The following is a 14,564-nucleotide window of genomic DNA, read 5'->3' as shown; positions in this document are numbered from 1 at the left end:
ACCATCACATTGTGAATTACATTTCAACCTATGAATTGGGAGATTGGATCTGGATATATGGACACAAACATTCAGTCTACAACACAGCTGTTGACTCATGAGAGAAGCAAGGACAAAGAGGTATTATGACCAAAGTAAAAATCAGAGTAAAAAAATGTAAGTTAGAACAGCCACTGGAGCAAGAATATTGATGTTTACACTTACATATAGAGGATGTGGAGAAACTGAGCCAGCCAAAAAGGAACTGCTCCAGGACTGGCTTTTGGAGTTTACCTTGGACTGGAGAATAAAACATGAATTGAGTCAGAAGGCTCTTTATATAGAATCCAAGGTGAGGAACAGCTAGTTCAGTTTTGTTTGATTTTGCTTTTTATGGCAGCTGAGCTTGTAAGTGCAGAGATAATAGTGTTACTTTGAATTAGTTGTTACACTGAGAACCCAGTCAGAAAAGAGGCCTTGGTTTTCTACTGAACACTGGTAGTTAAGGGAAGCAGCCTAGATGAACAGAGAATGAAATAATAAACAAGGATTCAGAAATCTAGGTGATCTTTGCAACAAAACTATCAACTTCTGTACTTTGCCTATATATTTTGAATACCAACATTTTTCCCACGATTTCTCTCCTACTCATGAAGGCTAAATATACGATTTTCTGAAGACGTTCTTGGGGAGCCAGTGAGAGGAGGTTGAAGGAGGTAATAGAAACTACCATTGAGCCAGCTTACCATCAAATTGCCTTGTGTCGTACTTTCCTAACTTTATTCTGGATACGTGGGATAATGATTGTCATTGGAAACTTTTCAGAACTCTAACCTGGCTGTTGCATTCATGGAAGCGTGTGTCGATATGGAGATGCAAAGCTGAGCTATCACATGGAGGACAAGTGTCTGTAGGATCACCAGATGCACAGTGCACTTGGTTTTGACAAGATTTTAACCTTTGTTTGTAGGCCACATTTGGGGGTTGTTTATTACTGCACCACAACCTAGCCTATCCTGACTAAGACAAGCTCCAACTTCCCCAAAGACTCAGAATTAACTAAAGAAATGCCTTAATTATTTTGTATCAAAACTGGTAGACAATTATGTTGGCAGGGAGCTTTATGAGTGAAGTTTACAACTTTATCACAAGTACAAGGCTAACTATCTTTTAGTATTTTTGTTAAGATTAGCACTCAGTGCAACTATTCATTGAAAATTGTGTGTCTAATAAAGTCAGTTACAAAATAACCACCCGATTGACTCCATCAGTTCATATGCCCACTCACCTCTACTTGCCAAACTTTCTTTGAGCTGAAAGTCCTTTAAAGGAAAGCCAATTTAGCCTAAGACCATAAGATTTTTTTCCCCCTTCCTTCTAATTTAGATGTAAATAGAATGTACCTTCATCTTCTGCCTGTAGTCATTTCATAGGACTTCTTTCTAAATACTCTTATTACTTAATGGGGTCAGAAAGATAAATGGGCAAGATAGTAAATATTTTCAGTTTTGCAGGTCATATGATCTCTGTTGCAACTCTCAATTCTGTCATTGTAGCAAGAAAATTTCCATGAACAATACATAAACAAATGAGTGTGCCTATTTATAAAAATAAGCAGCAGGCTTACTTTGGCCCATAGGCCACAGTTTATCAAATCTTGCTTTAGATATTATTTCCAGTTTAAGTTACATCCATATAATTCCATATTTTCAGCTATCATTACAGCATATATTTGGGACTATATTAATTAAATCAGCATTCCATCTGGACAACTTGTCTGATACTCTCCATAATTATGAAATAAAAAAACATACTCTATTTATGCTCTGGGCTTAATATCCTTATATAAAAAATAATTTCTAACAATACTGGTTCCGTAGGACTAGACATAAAAAGAGAAGAAACTAAACTAAATATTATATCTTTGTAGAATATTCAAAAGCCTATTATCCCTGACATATTTTAAATATAATTTTTATAGAAACATATTTATTTTTGTTTCATACAAACACCAAGAGATAAAAATCTGAGTGAGATAAAAGAAAGACATAACAGTAGCCACTGCAAAACAGAAATGGATCTGTAAAATTGTTTTCAGAAAATGAAATCACAACTGACATGATCCCTCTATCAGGAAAACACCAGCCCATGCCAAATTCAGTTTGTGTTTATTAGTTCAAAATAAAATGTCTCTGAAATAGCCACATCTACAGGAGATTGTTGAAAAATAAAGGAGAAAGGGGAGAAAAAGGGGGAAAATATATGCATATATACCTGAACCTCTTAGAAGAAAAACAATTTTACTCTTTAATTTAAATTTCAAATTAATTTCTTTTAATAAAATATACAGTGGTGGGAAAATGTGGGTTCATAGTAATAGTAATAAATAATACAATAATTAGTAAATAAGTACTAATACAAGAATTAACTCTTTCGCATATTCACAACTTTAAACCTACTTTTGCCAGTCCCTACACTGGGACAAAGAAGCAAAAAAATAAGCCAGTTATAGCAAATAAATTCCAGCACATAGTTATGTAAGGAAATGAATTATGATAAATCACAAGCATATTTTTGTTTCCTGATTCGAACAACATGTGTCCGGGGGAAAAGATCTATGCATCCTACAACAGTGCAGTGTCTCGGTGAACACATCTAGAACACTAATTAAAATCAATTTTATTGGCTTATAGAAGATCTATGTAAGAACTTTGTCTTTTAATGTACTTGGCCAGTTTGCTGTTGTATATATTCCGGAATACACAGGCTAGTTGATTTCTAAGGAAACTGGCAGAAGTTCTCTTGACCGCTTCATTGCTCACTGAGAACATAACCAAGGACAAGACCTTGTTCAAAGGGAGGAACATAGACTGATGCAGGCTGGCATGGTTCAGAAGAGAAATAGACTGTAGTGCATCCTTGTGTCCCAGCAAAATGTGGAAGTGCTTTTATGTTCAAGTTGTTTTGACTGCAGTGCAACTGCCACAAGCTGGGGACGTCGCAGAGACACCGGGCAGGACCGAACCCTGAAAGCAGAATACCCACGAGGTTTGTACAGACACAGAGGGACGTTGGATCAAAGCTGGCTCCGCAACCACGAACTATCTGAGCTCGTTCAAATTATTGAATCATTCAAAATTCCAGCTTTCTCAACTATTAGGTTGAGCTATATGAAATTGCCAATACATGGTGGTTTTTAATCTACAAAATTGTCAATGTCATAATTCATCTTCTATGGCTGCATCATCTTGTGGCTGTGACTAAATGAAATGCTTCTATAAACTTCTAGGTATAGTATAAGTGCATTTTTCATTTCTTTTACTTCCTCTGAGAAGAATTCTTGATTAAAAGATATTTAATAATAATCGCAATTAATTCTTTTAGTTCATTGATTCATATGCACAAATTAACAAATGGAAATTTAATATTTGTCATTAAAGAAATATAAATTTTATTATAGCATAATTTATTCTGCCATGTGTATACTCTGTAGTCCTGGCATCTTCATCACTGGTAGAGCCTGTGCCTATAGTCATGTCATCAGGTGGGACATATTCTGTCCAACAGCATGTGGCCCTGAGATAGTCTTATTACACATATTTGATACCGGTCTTATTTCACATTAGCTAGCATTTGTAAAGTTAATTTAATGATACTGTCCAGTTCTGTCAAGACGTTGCAATAATGACTTCCCTTGGGACCTCCATCTCCATGAACAAGCCACCAGGCACAGAGCACAGCTCCGCTCTTAACCGAAATGACATCAGTGGCCTACACACCGTGCAGCTCCAGCAAAGCCCAGTCGAGCAGCTCCGAAATACTGAGATGCTTCCTTAAATTAATGCGCATTCATAAAGTTATTTAACTCTTTGAGTGCATATTTTTACAACATTATAAAACCTGAGAACTTGGGTCAGTTATCCATTTGATGTGTCTTCAGACTAAATAAACGCAAGGTGAGAGTTGCACGTTCATATGGGAAGAGGGTAGAATCACAACAGTCACTGATTCTCTGGGGTTAGTAAGGGACCCCAATGGGTAGCTTTAGAACTGAGGAGGCAAAGCAAAATCCATAATTAATAATGAGATGTAACAGATTTGCTGATGTTTGTAATTACCATTAAACCACTTAAGGCGTTCAGCTCCCATCGTATGTGCTTGCAGTGTACATTCTACTCAAATTCCTCAAAATGTTCTTTACCTACTCTATCAAATTAAAAACACTCAAACAAACTATTTAAAGTCAGAAATACACTTCATTCACCCTTAGCCTTCTTCATATCTGGATAATAAGAGTGAGAGGCTATAAACCTCAAGTTTCAATCATACACTGATTGCAAACTAGAGGATGCTAAATATTATTACTTTTTCATTGTTACCTGCTCCACAGGTTTCAGATTGTTCTCTTGGAAATAACTGGAGATGTAACCCGAAGCTTGGTGAATTTTATGAAGCTTTGAGATCCACTGGAAACTGCTGAGACCAAAAATCTCGACCAAAATTTAAGAGAAGACAAATGTTCACTGGCATAATGTCTCATCAGACAGCCTCTTTGTGTCTCCTAGTGAACTATGCCTACTTCCTAGAGTCTCAGGGTCCTTCTCATGACTTAAGCAGCCATTGTCTAGAATTGGTTGCTTTTTTAATTGGTATCCATTTTTAATTTTACATATTATTTTACAATTATTTTATAGTTTACAATAACGGTAGCTAATAGAATAATGCATACTGTTCTTAGTAATAATTACATGTTATTTTCAGGAGAAAATCCAAACAAGTGATGAATGATGTAAATTTTAAGTATCTTAATAAAAATGTGTGTTTACTGAAAGATATTTTGAGGAATTTTCAAAGACCCTATTGACATGGCCCTATATTACTGCCTTATGTAAAGGCACTCCTGTTATAAATCAATGAAGAAGCATTTATTCTGTGCCCAGTATTAAGCTAGGTGCTGCGGAGCATTATAGTATAAGATAAAGCTCTGCTGAAAATATCTAATTATCTTTGGGTTTTTCAGAGATCACAGAGTCTTTTGGGAATGCCCAGCTGCTAAAAGAAAATTGCCCAGAGGCTAAAACTTGCAGCTTGTAAAATCTAACCACAGTACCATGGGGGCCTTGGTGATAACCACTGTATAAAAATCCAGCAGAGATCTCATTCAGAGGGTAGAAGTTCCCCAGAATAGCCTTGCACAGAGACACCCAACAAAGAAAGAAGAAAGGAAATGTCACTAAAGATAAACCCAGACGTAACAATGCGTCTCTTACCCCAACTCCTGACTCCACAAGTATTTTCTGGAATAAGAGTGTGAAGAGATTTGGGAGGGTGGGGAGAAGATTCTGTTTTCCTCCTTTTTCCAGAACTATGTGCAACCTCCCTGTTCAGCCTGCATTTCTGGACACAGTTTACCTTAATAGTCTAAGTCCTCAGTACAGCTGTGTGAGTCATTGCCTGAGAAAAGCCATCCCCAATGCTCCTCTCATCTTGTTTCCAACACTTCTCATCTATAACTAAAGTCATGCAGAAATGAATAACAATGAACGGCAGCATGAGTGGGAAATAAAGCAGAAAATGCAGCAACTGTGGAGTGCACAACTGTGAATAAAGTAAACTTATTTTCTGCCAATGAAGTTATGGCTGATGGCCTTTTTTTGGAACAGGAATGGCAAACAGACCACCCAAGAGACAGATTTAACTGAGAAATTGGATTTTTTTGCCTGCACAATGTTAGATTACAAAGTATTTTTAAAACTTTTTTTATTTCATTCCCAACTAACCTCTCCTAAAAATCAGAATTTCTAGTTCCTTTGAAAATCAAAGCAATGTGACTACACTGGGCCTTCATTTCCCTCCTCACTACATTGGCTGGAACAGAGTAGCAGGTGCCCTCTCAGATCAAGCATGTCGTCTCCAAATTGCTGCCAACCATCACTGTTCATGTCTCCGTGACCGTGCACCATTTTTCTAGCACCTGCAGGTGTTTGAGATTAACTCCCCCCATTGGACCCTTATGTGCCTTTGAGCATCCAATCGACCAACTACTCATGTGTCCCCAAAAGAACACTGGCTCTGAAGCTATAGTCACTGCCAGCTTCCCCAATAGCAGAGCTTGTCCTAGTCTAGGCCCGGACTTGGGAAGGAAGAAGAGTCAGTCATTGGTATTTCTGCACTTTGAGTGCTTATCTGGATGGCTACCGGCCTAACAACTCTAAGTCTACAGGAGTGTGCATCAGCTCCTTGGGGGTAAACCTTTCTCTTAAAGAGAAAATCTGATTAATGTTATGGATTTTTCTCAAAATGCATGTTTGATGTTTGAAGCAGTGACTCTTGGTTTTACTTAAGTGAAGATTACAATAGTAACTACTACTTTGGGATTACCATGTACCAACCATCTCATACTTTTTACTGCATTTCATTTCCCCAACAACCCTAGGACATAGGATAGTGAATGCCTGTTGGTTTAGATGCCCAGCATCCTTTCTGCTTTCTCTTGGTAATAATATCCCCACTTCTCTTGAGAGAATTATTCACCACTTTCCGAATCCCATTATGGCAGTCTTTGCAGGGCTGTCGACCACACTACTTTACCATAAGTCACAGGGTGGATATAGACCAACTACAGCTAATCAAACTCTATTGAAGATCTGAATCTCGAGCAGAGTGGTTCTAGCACAGATAAGGCTTTGGGCAGATACATCTCCATGGTGCTTACTTTAGTTCCAAATCTGAATCTCAGAGCTACCATGATTCCTGTACTTTCAGATGTGAGCCACCCTTATTCTTTCAATTTATCTTGTCACTTAAATTAGTTGGAGAAAGCTTCCATTGCTGTAACCCATTACATGATTATGAGACAACTGAGATTTTAAAAATCTTGCCATTCTGAAGAAGGACCAATCCATGGCATAGTGGTATCAGAGTTCTGGCCTACAGAACTGTAAGAGATTAAATTCATATTGTTTAAGCCACTAGATTCGTGGTAATTTGTTACAACAGCTGTAGAATACTGATACACTGGGTTTAACAGATTGGACAAATTTAGACCCACTTCTGAACATGTCATAGTGGCAAGAGTAATGCCATGAGCTGATGGGCTGAGACATCAGTTAAGAAACCAAAGGAATTCTTCTGGAGAGAAAGCTGGAGTAAGAATTAATGAGCTTACCCTAGAGCCGGGGGAAGCGGTCACAGTGTCCATGGCTGTCCCTCAGTGGAGACCAGCAGGTGGGTGGGCGTCCAGAACACATATCTCCTGCACTCACCCAGAAAAGGTGTGCAACTGGCCAATCCTTTTAAGACCCTGTGGTCTGTTCCGTTCAAATGTTACTCAGAAATGTGGTTTCTTCTTTTCTTTATAAGAGGGGGTAGAGATTAATTTTTCTTTTATGTCTTACATTCTCTTGATTGGCGTATTTTTAATGTCTGAGGAGGCTGCCATTTGTCACAAGGCCTCTCTGAAGTGAAGTGAATTATGGTTCGTGCTTGGAGACTGCTCCTCGGTGCCTAATGTAGAACAGAAGGACTCAGCGGAAGAAAAATGAGGCTAAGACGCAATTATGACTGTTCGTGGGGGTACGATGTTTTTATTATCTTGAGAGAACAATTTAGGAGCATAAACTCATGAAAAATATTGCGGCATCTGTTTTTTACATAATTCTGTTCACGGAGGTCTTTCAATAGTTCTTAAAATGTTTTTATATCAAGCTTTTATACTTGCTTATATTTCTGGCATATAGTAAATGATATATAAATATTTACTGTAATTAATGCTATTTTATCTATATAATGAGTATCTCAGAATATGAGATGACTCTGAGGTTCATCCAGAGTAACTCTGAGATATGAGGAAGACTATTTTTCTCTGAAGGTAAAGTGAATGCCAACCCCCAACAGGATGCAGCAGATCATTCCCTAGACACGTGGGAACAGTGAGCTTGGTTAGAATCAGCATTTAATTTAATTAGTGACATTAACACAGAGGTATACAGAAGTAAATTCTTGCAGCTTAGGTACCACTGGTCAAAGGAGAGAGACTCAGAATTAGAGATACTGGCAATTCCACCATGAAAGGACATTTGCCCAGGTGTCTCCAGAGCCTTAACACACTAGCCCTGTAGACCTGCCCTGTCCCTTCACTCACCAAGCAACCATGTGGTTACTAACGCAAATCCTCAGGTTCTTTGATATCAGGACACAACATTGTGGATAGAGGATATGAACATATGCTTATATGGCCCAAAATATACAAATTAATTTATATTCTTATTACATCTCAGTCAGTGAGTTTGTCAAGTGGAGTTGCCTTGTCCCTGGGTTATAATGAAGGAGTTCAAGTTGGCAAATTCCACTCAGCAGGGTCTCTCGCTTGAAGCATTCCCACACTTCACCAAGCCTTTGGCCTTTCCATTCAAAAGCCTACCACTTATTTAAAAAGTCTTGGAGGTATAACCTAACAGTTTCTATGGAAAAGTGTGTATAAAGTTACAAATAACTAATTAAAAAATTAAAAACCCTCTTGTAATAATATTTTAAAAGTCAGGAGCTGTCTACATGTATGCTATAATTTTTGAGCTGAATGTTTCTTTTCATATTCTAATTTTTATAAAACATGGTAAGCTATGAATCGTGGCTATGCCTATGTATTTTTCAAACTATTTCAGTATCCTTAATATCGTACTGTGGTCTCAGTCTGCTTGATCTGGCATCACTCCACAGCTTCCCAGGAGCCTTTGGAAATATGGGAGGTGGGGATGGAAAGAAAGGAGCTTTCTCTTATCACCAGCACTAGGAGATGTTATTGGTATCTAGGTCCTGGGGGCAGGTACAATAAACATGCTGCAACATCACGGAAAATCACCCGCAACAAAGAACAACAAAGAGCTGTCTTGTCCTAAAGGCCAATTGTGTTTCTGTTGAGAAACATTGTTCCTGGTCCCTGATGATGTAAGGATAGATTGTGACTTTCTGAGATTGTGATTCAACGCAGAAAGACACTGCAGGTTTAACTGCATTTCCTGCTGCTGGATCAGAAAATATCAGAAAGCATTCAGTTTAACCTACTGCTTCCATATCACTGTGTGGAACACCGTGTGTGTGTGTAGCTGGCTTTGTATGAGCTTCTTTACTATTCAACAGGCTCTAACAATAAAAATATTTCTTCTCCTTTTTCAGTGGTGGAAGCCCGATGACACAGTCCTTGGATCTGTAGGAAATGAAGTGAAGTTAATTCTAGTTAATTTGATCAATCAAAGCAGCCAGATCAGATAGTTCACCTTGGCAATAGGGAATTGCAACATTGGAAACAAAGTCACTGTCCTAACTCAGCTCGGCACTGATCAATCAGTGTGTTTTTAATTATTCACATAATGTTTCTTTCCACGAGACTTAACCACCCAAAGGTGACAGTGCAGGGGGAACCTCTGAACACCCATGCATTTTCTCATCCAGTTACAAAGCCCAGCACTATATGTACACTTTGCTGGTGTAGAAATAGGTTGAGATACAAATAGGGGCTGATCAAATATCAGAGTGGGGCTGACCACTTACACAAAGGCATTCATTGCAGGGACTGATGCAGCTGGGTCCCACAGGCCTGCTCGAGACAAAGACTCTTCAGCTACAATCCTTTATGAGTAAGGTCTAAACAATCACACAATCAGTTGGCATTACAGCATCCAATCTTTTGGAACTCGGTGACCAAAGATCAGTCCCAACCAGTGAACTTTCTAATTGTTGCAAATGCCATGTAAATGCCTGGCTTGTCCTGCCCCAAGGTTTTCAGGAGATAAAAGTTAATTCAGAAACAAAGTTCTATGGAAATCAATGAAGCCTTTTCAAGAAACATTATTGAGATTTTTTAATCTCTTGCCAAATGAAAAAAAGAAAAAGTTAAATTTCTGTCCAACAATCTCAAAATCAGCAGGACAAAGAAAAATAATCCAACCCCCAAAGCCAACAAAAGACCCATTTACTATCTGACACCCTGGGTGGACTTTGAAGTCACACTTCTCCAACAATCACTGTATTATGCCCATAGAATAATGCGAACCTGCTAATGTGGGGTTTGTTAAATCAATTTGGAATTCAAATCAGAGTAAATCAGGCTAGAATGCTGCCTTAACACCAAGTCACTAGGGCTAATCAAACATAAAGAAACAAACAAACTAACTAGAAGTCTTCTTTCCAGGAGCAGCCAGTGAAAGCAAGATTAAAATATAATAGAACTAAATGCTGCCCATATTAGCATAGTTTCAAAATGAAAGAAAACTTGATCCACATGACTTTTAGGGACTTAAATGTGATTCATGTTGTCCCTCCTGTCCACGAACTAACAATTCACAAAAGAACACATTCATCTTTACCAACTTCTCTCAAATTCTTTAGATTTTTAACTTGAAATGTTAATGTGATAGAAACAAGCTATAGAGTTTTTAAATATGTCTACATGTTTAAAATGTGTCTTTATTTATTTTTTAATTTTATTTTTATTGTTGACACTATTACAGATGTCCCCATTCCACTCCCCTTTGCCCACCTCTACCCAGCCCCTGCCCCTCCTTCCCTCTGGCCATCACCACACTGTTATCTGTGTCTATGGGTTATGCATATATGTTCTTTGGCTAATCCCTCACCTTCTTCATGTTTTTAAACAAAAGCATGGATGCCCTTTTAGAAGGACTAAAGAACATAAATGTATATTCCAACATAACTTCTGCATTACCAACATGCTTCGTGGTAGGCCATGGTTCCATTGCCTTGCAAGCACTTGTGATCAGAGCCCACTTATAAATGGAATTAGAACCAATAAGATGTTCAGGAACAAAAGTCATTCAAGGATATAAGAACAATATGATTGTCATTTTACGAATTCTTTTGAAAGCTTCTCTCACAACCATTACAATCTCTTCTAGACATTCCAGATGTTCTCTCTCTCAGAGACAATATCTCCTTAAATTTTAAAATTCTGTCTGAGGCAAACCTTCAGATTTTATCAAGTTCGAAATATTTGATTAGGGATAAGAAATCCTAGTCAACTAAATTTCTAAATACAATATCAATACAAATACAAATAAGAGGAATAAAATTACAAGAGGCTATTTTTCTTAAAACTTGGGAAAATAAATTATGATTAAATAGAAAAATTTTAAATGTCTATGGTTAAACTTAAATTCAGTATACATGAAATGTGTAAAACAAATCAATCACATGCTTGTCCATAAAACAAAGCATTCAATTCAGAAGATGTCTATGGATTTCATAGAATGTATTGCATATGAATTATTTATATGCCTTAAAAATTCAAGGAAAAACATCAAATCCAGTTTGTAGAATTGACAACAATGGACTAACAGGAAATGTAAATGTCATTTAAGAGCCATGTGATTGATTACAGTATTACTAGAACAAGAGAGTCATCATGTCAAGATTGATTAAGCCATACTATTTTTTAAATCAATCTTTAAATTCTGAGTACTTGAGCCAAAAGACTTCTAATCCTCTACAAATTTATAGAATACAATGGAAAATTGATTTAGCACCTAAGTTATAGGGATCAAAGGATCTCATAACTATGATAGTAAATAATTATCTTCTACTTATATCAATACAATCTCTTCAATCAGTGAACTGCTGTCCCATTTCAGATTGCAGTGTTTGAGGTACAAGTGTGGAAGCACATTCAGTGAGTTATATGAAAAATCAAGACTAAAAACGGAGGCTGCTAGATTTAAATATATAAGAAGTCAGTTTGCCAGCAACAGTGATGAGTGGTTTCCCACGAACCATGGAAGGTCAGTATAACGTTGATAAATTGAATTTATTCTACCTACACATAACAGGAACCCATTGAAGATGAACAGAAATTGTTTTCATTCAAACTCTGGTCTCCTGCTACTTGGTGCCTGCCTTGGCTTGGGGCATGCCAGCCTTCCCTGGCCTTTCTGGTTGCTGAACTTGCTCTGTTCTGTCTTCACAAGGAGCCTCAATACAGTACTTCCCTCTACGCGGCTCATCCCCTTGCCACCTCCAGTCCTTTCCTGGCACTTCCTCGAGGAAACTTTCTCTGACTTTACCACTAAGTCGGGTTCCCCTGTCATGTAATCTCTGAGCACTTTCCTTTCTGAACGTTTCTTTCTCGGCACTACTCACATTTTTGCTAAACAGTTGATGAAGGAAATAATGTTCAACAGTTGTAAACTATTAACTCCAAAAGGGACTGAATTGTATCTAATTCATATACTTACGTCCCTGGGATTTCACAGTGCCTGGCACATAGGCTTTAACTCATGAATGGAGTGAAGGAGGGAGAGAAGACAATGAGCGAAGTAGTAACGTGGCTTTTAGGGCACCTGGACTCAATAACTTTGAGACAGAGAAGTTTGAAGATTTACTTGTAGCACTAGATGTTAGAGTTTTAGAACATATACCACGTATATGGCCATAGATATGCACATCCTTTGATTAATGCTGGACTGCTAAGGTTATGGTCTGAACACTGTTACCAGAAAACTATACTTTCTTACTTTTTTTCTGTTGCGGCTTCTTAACTCACATTCCTGGCTTTCCCATCTGTACTTTGCTAAACAGTATTTTCTGCATGTTCTTTCAGTTTAAATACTTGTTTATTCTTTCACTAAGCAAACATTTATTGAACGCCAACTATGTGTTATCTGAATCAAGACAGCATCTTAAAGATTGTGGTGAGTGGGCCAGTCAAGTAGAAATTATTATTTATAATTCCTGAAAGGAGGCCCCTCTATTCTTAGAATACTTTCTTATCTTCATCCTAGGGTGGTACATTCCACAGAGTTTAGAGAGAGAAAGAAAGGACTAGAGAGAGAGAGAAACATCAATCGGTTGCCTCCCGTACAAGCCCCGACCAGGAATCAAACCTGCAACCTTTGGTGTGCCAGGCGACGCTCCAACCAACTGAGCCACCCGGCCAGGGCTATTCTGAGAATCCCTATACTAAATCAGTACTCAGCCAGGGTCAAATTATGTGATTTTGCCTAAGTCGGTAAACTCAGAGAATCAGCTCTGTGTATATAAAGACAGAGTTGGGTAATATTGGAAGACTTTGAGATCACTTGCAGACCTAAAATAATGTAATTCCCACCTATTATGTAGGCCCTGTGTCGAATGACTTGAAATTCAAAGGCCCACAATGTAAACAGCAGGCCAAAAGTGGGGTTCAGTAAATACCCTTCAATTGCATTCACTAAAAGACCAGGACAAAGGAAATGTAACATATATTTTCCTACTTACCAGAAAGAGGGAAAGGACATTTATAAAACAGGATGGTAAAGTTGTAGAAACTTTTAATGTGCTTTTCCTTCTTTCTTTATGAAAAGGGTGAGCAGTAATCAGATATATTGGAATATGCTGCTTAGAAAAAGAACATAGGAAGCCAAACCAACAGAAAGTAATTGAAGAATACTTTAAAGTGTAAGATTAAGCCTGGCCGGAGTGGCTCAGTGGTTGGGCATCGACCTAGGATCCAGGAGATCATGGTTCAATTCCCGGTCAGGGCACATGGCTGGGTTGCGGGCTCGATCTCCAGTGGAGGGCATGCAGGAGGCAGCCAATTAATGACTCTCTCATCATTGATGTTTCTGTTTCTCTCTCTCTCTGTCCCTTCCTCTCTCTGAAATCAATAAAGATTTTTTTTTTTTTTTTTTAAAAGCAAGATTAATTTAAAATATTAGGAAGAAACCTTAACGTGTTAGCTTGGAGAGTGCTTGAAGACTGAAAAAAGTCCACCTATTTTTAAAACAAGGGGGAAGGGTTGGAGAAAAAATGTTCTGAACAGAAGGATCTTAAAGGTTTCCCAAAGGAATGGAGCTCCCTGCCAAACATTTTCAGTTCAGGACCCGGTGTGAATGTAGGGGAAAGGAAGTTGCTACACCTGACACTAACGAACACATAGGTGAACACAGATTTAGAATGCCAAACACATAAGGTCATACCTTTTTATCACATGGTCTCAATGCATATTTTCATCAGTGTTTTCCATGAGGCTTCCATGCACACACAGCATAGGAGCCAGACTGGACTATTCAGTTCTTCTTCAACCACACCTCAGGGTTCCTTCCTCTATTCCTCTGTTTAACTAGCTCTCTCGTCCTGAAGCGTCCCTCTCCCACACTGCCTTTCATCAACTCCTTCTGAAGGCCGGTTACCTCCTAAGGCCTTTCACAATGTTCTCCATCCCAACATACTCTGAACTGTCCTAGACCCTCACGCCTTCCTAACAAGCCCCACCTTACACCGTAGTTGTTCATTTATTTGTCTAATTCCTTCCCTCCCATCTCGCCCCTGCCTGGTTTTGTAAAGTCTGACCCTAAGCTCTATTTACTTTTATCTACAGCAGGTAATAATAGCATAGGACCTTTTCTATACTATGTGCTCAATCAAGGTTTATTTAAAAAGTCGACAGCTATTATGAGAGACACTGGGGAATCACAATTTGTTGATCTGCTCAGCAGCCAAAACCTCACCCAGGCGTCCCTGAGAAGTTTTTCAAAGACCTAGTACAGGGCTCTGTAAGAAGACAATGACTCCTTGTTCACAGTCTCCTTCCAATG

The sequence above is a fragment of the Miniopterus natalensis genome, chromosome 10, assembly GCF_054644295.1.
Source record: "Miniopterus natalensis isolate mMinNat1 chromosome 10, mMinNat1.hap1, whole genome shotgun sequence".
In the NCBI taxonomy this organism is placed as follows: Eukaryota; Metazoa; Chordata; class Mammalia; order Chiroptera; family Miniopteridae; genus Miniopterus; species Miniopterus natalensis.
The sequence above is the reverse complement of the archived record's forward strand: the minus strand, read 5'-3'. Positions refer to the sequence as shown.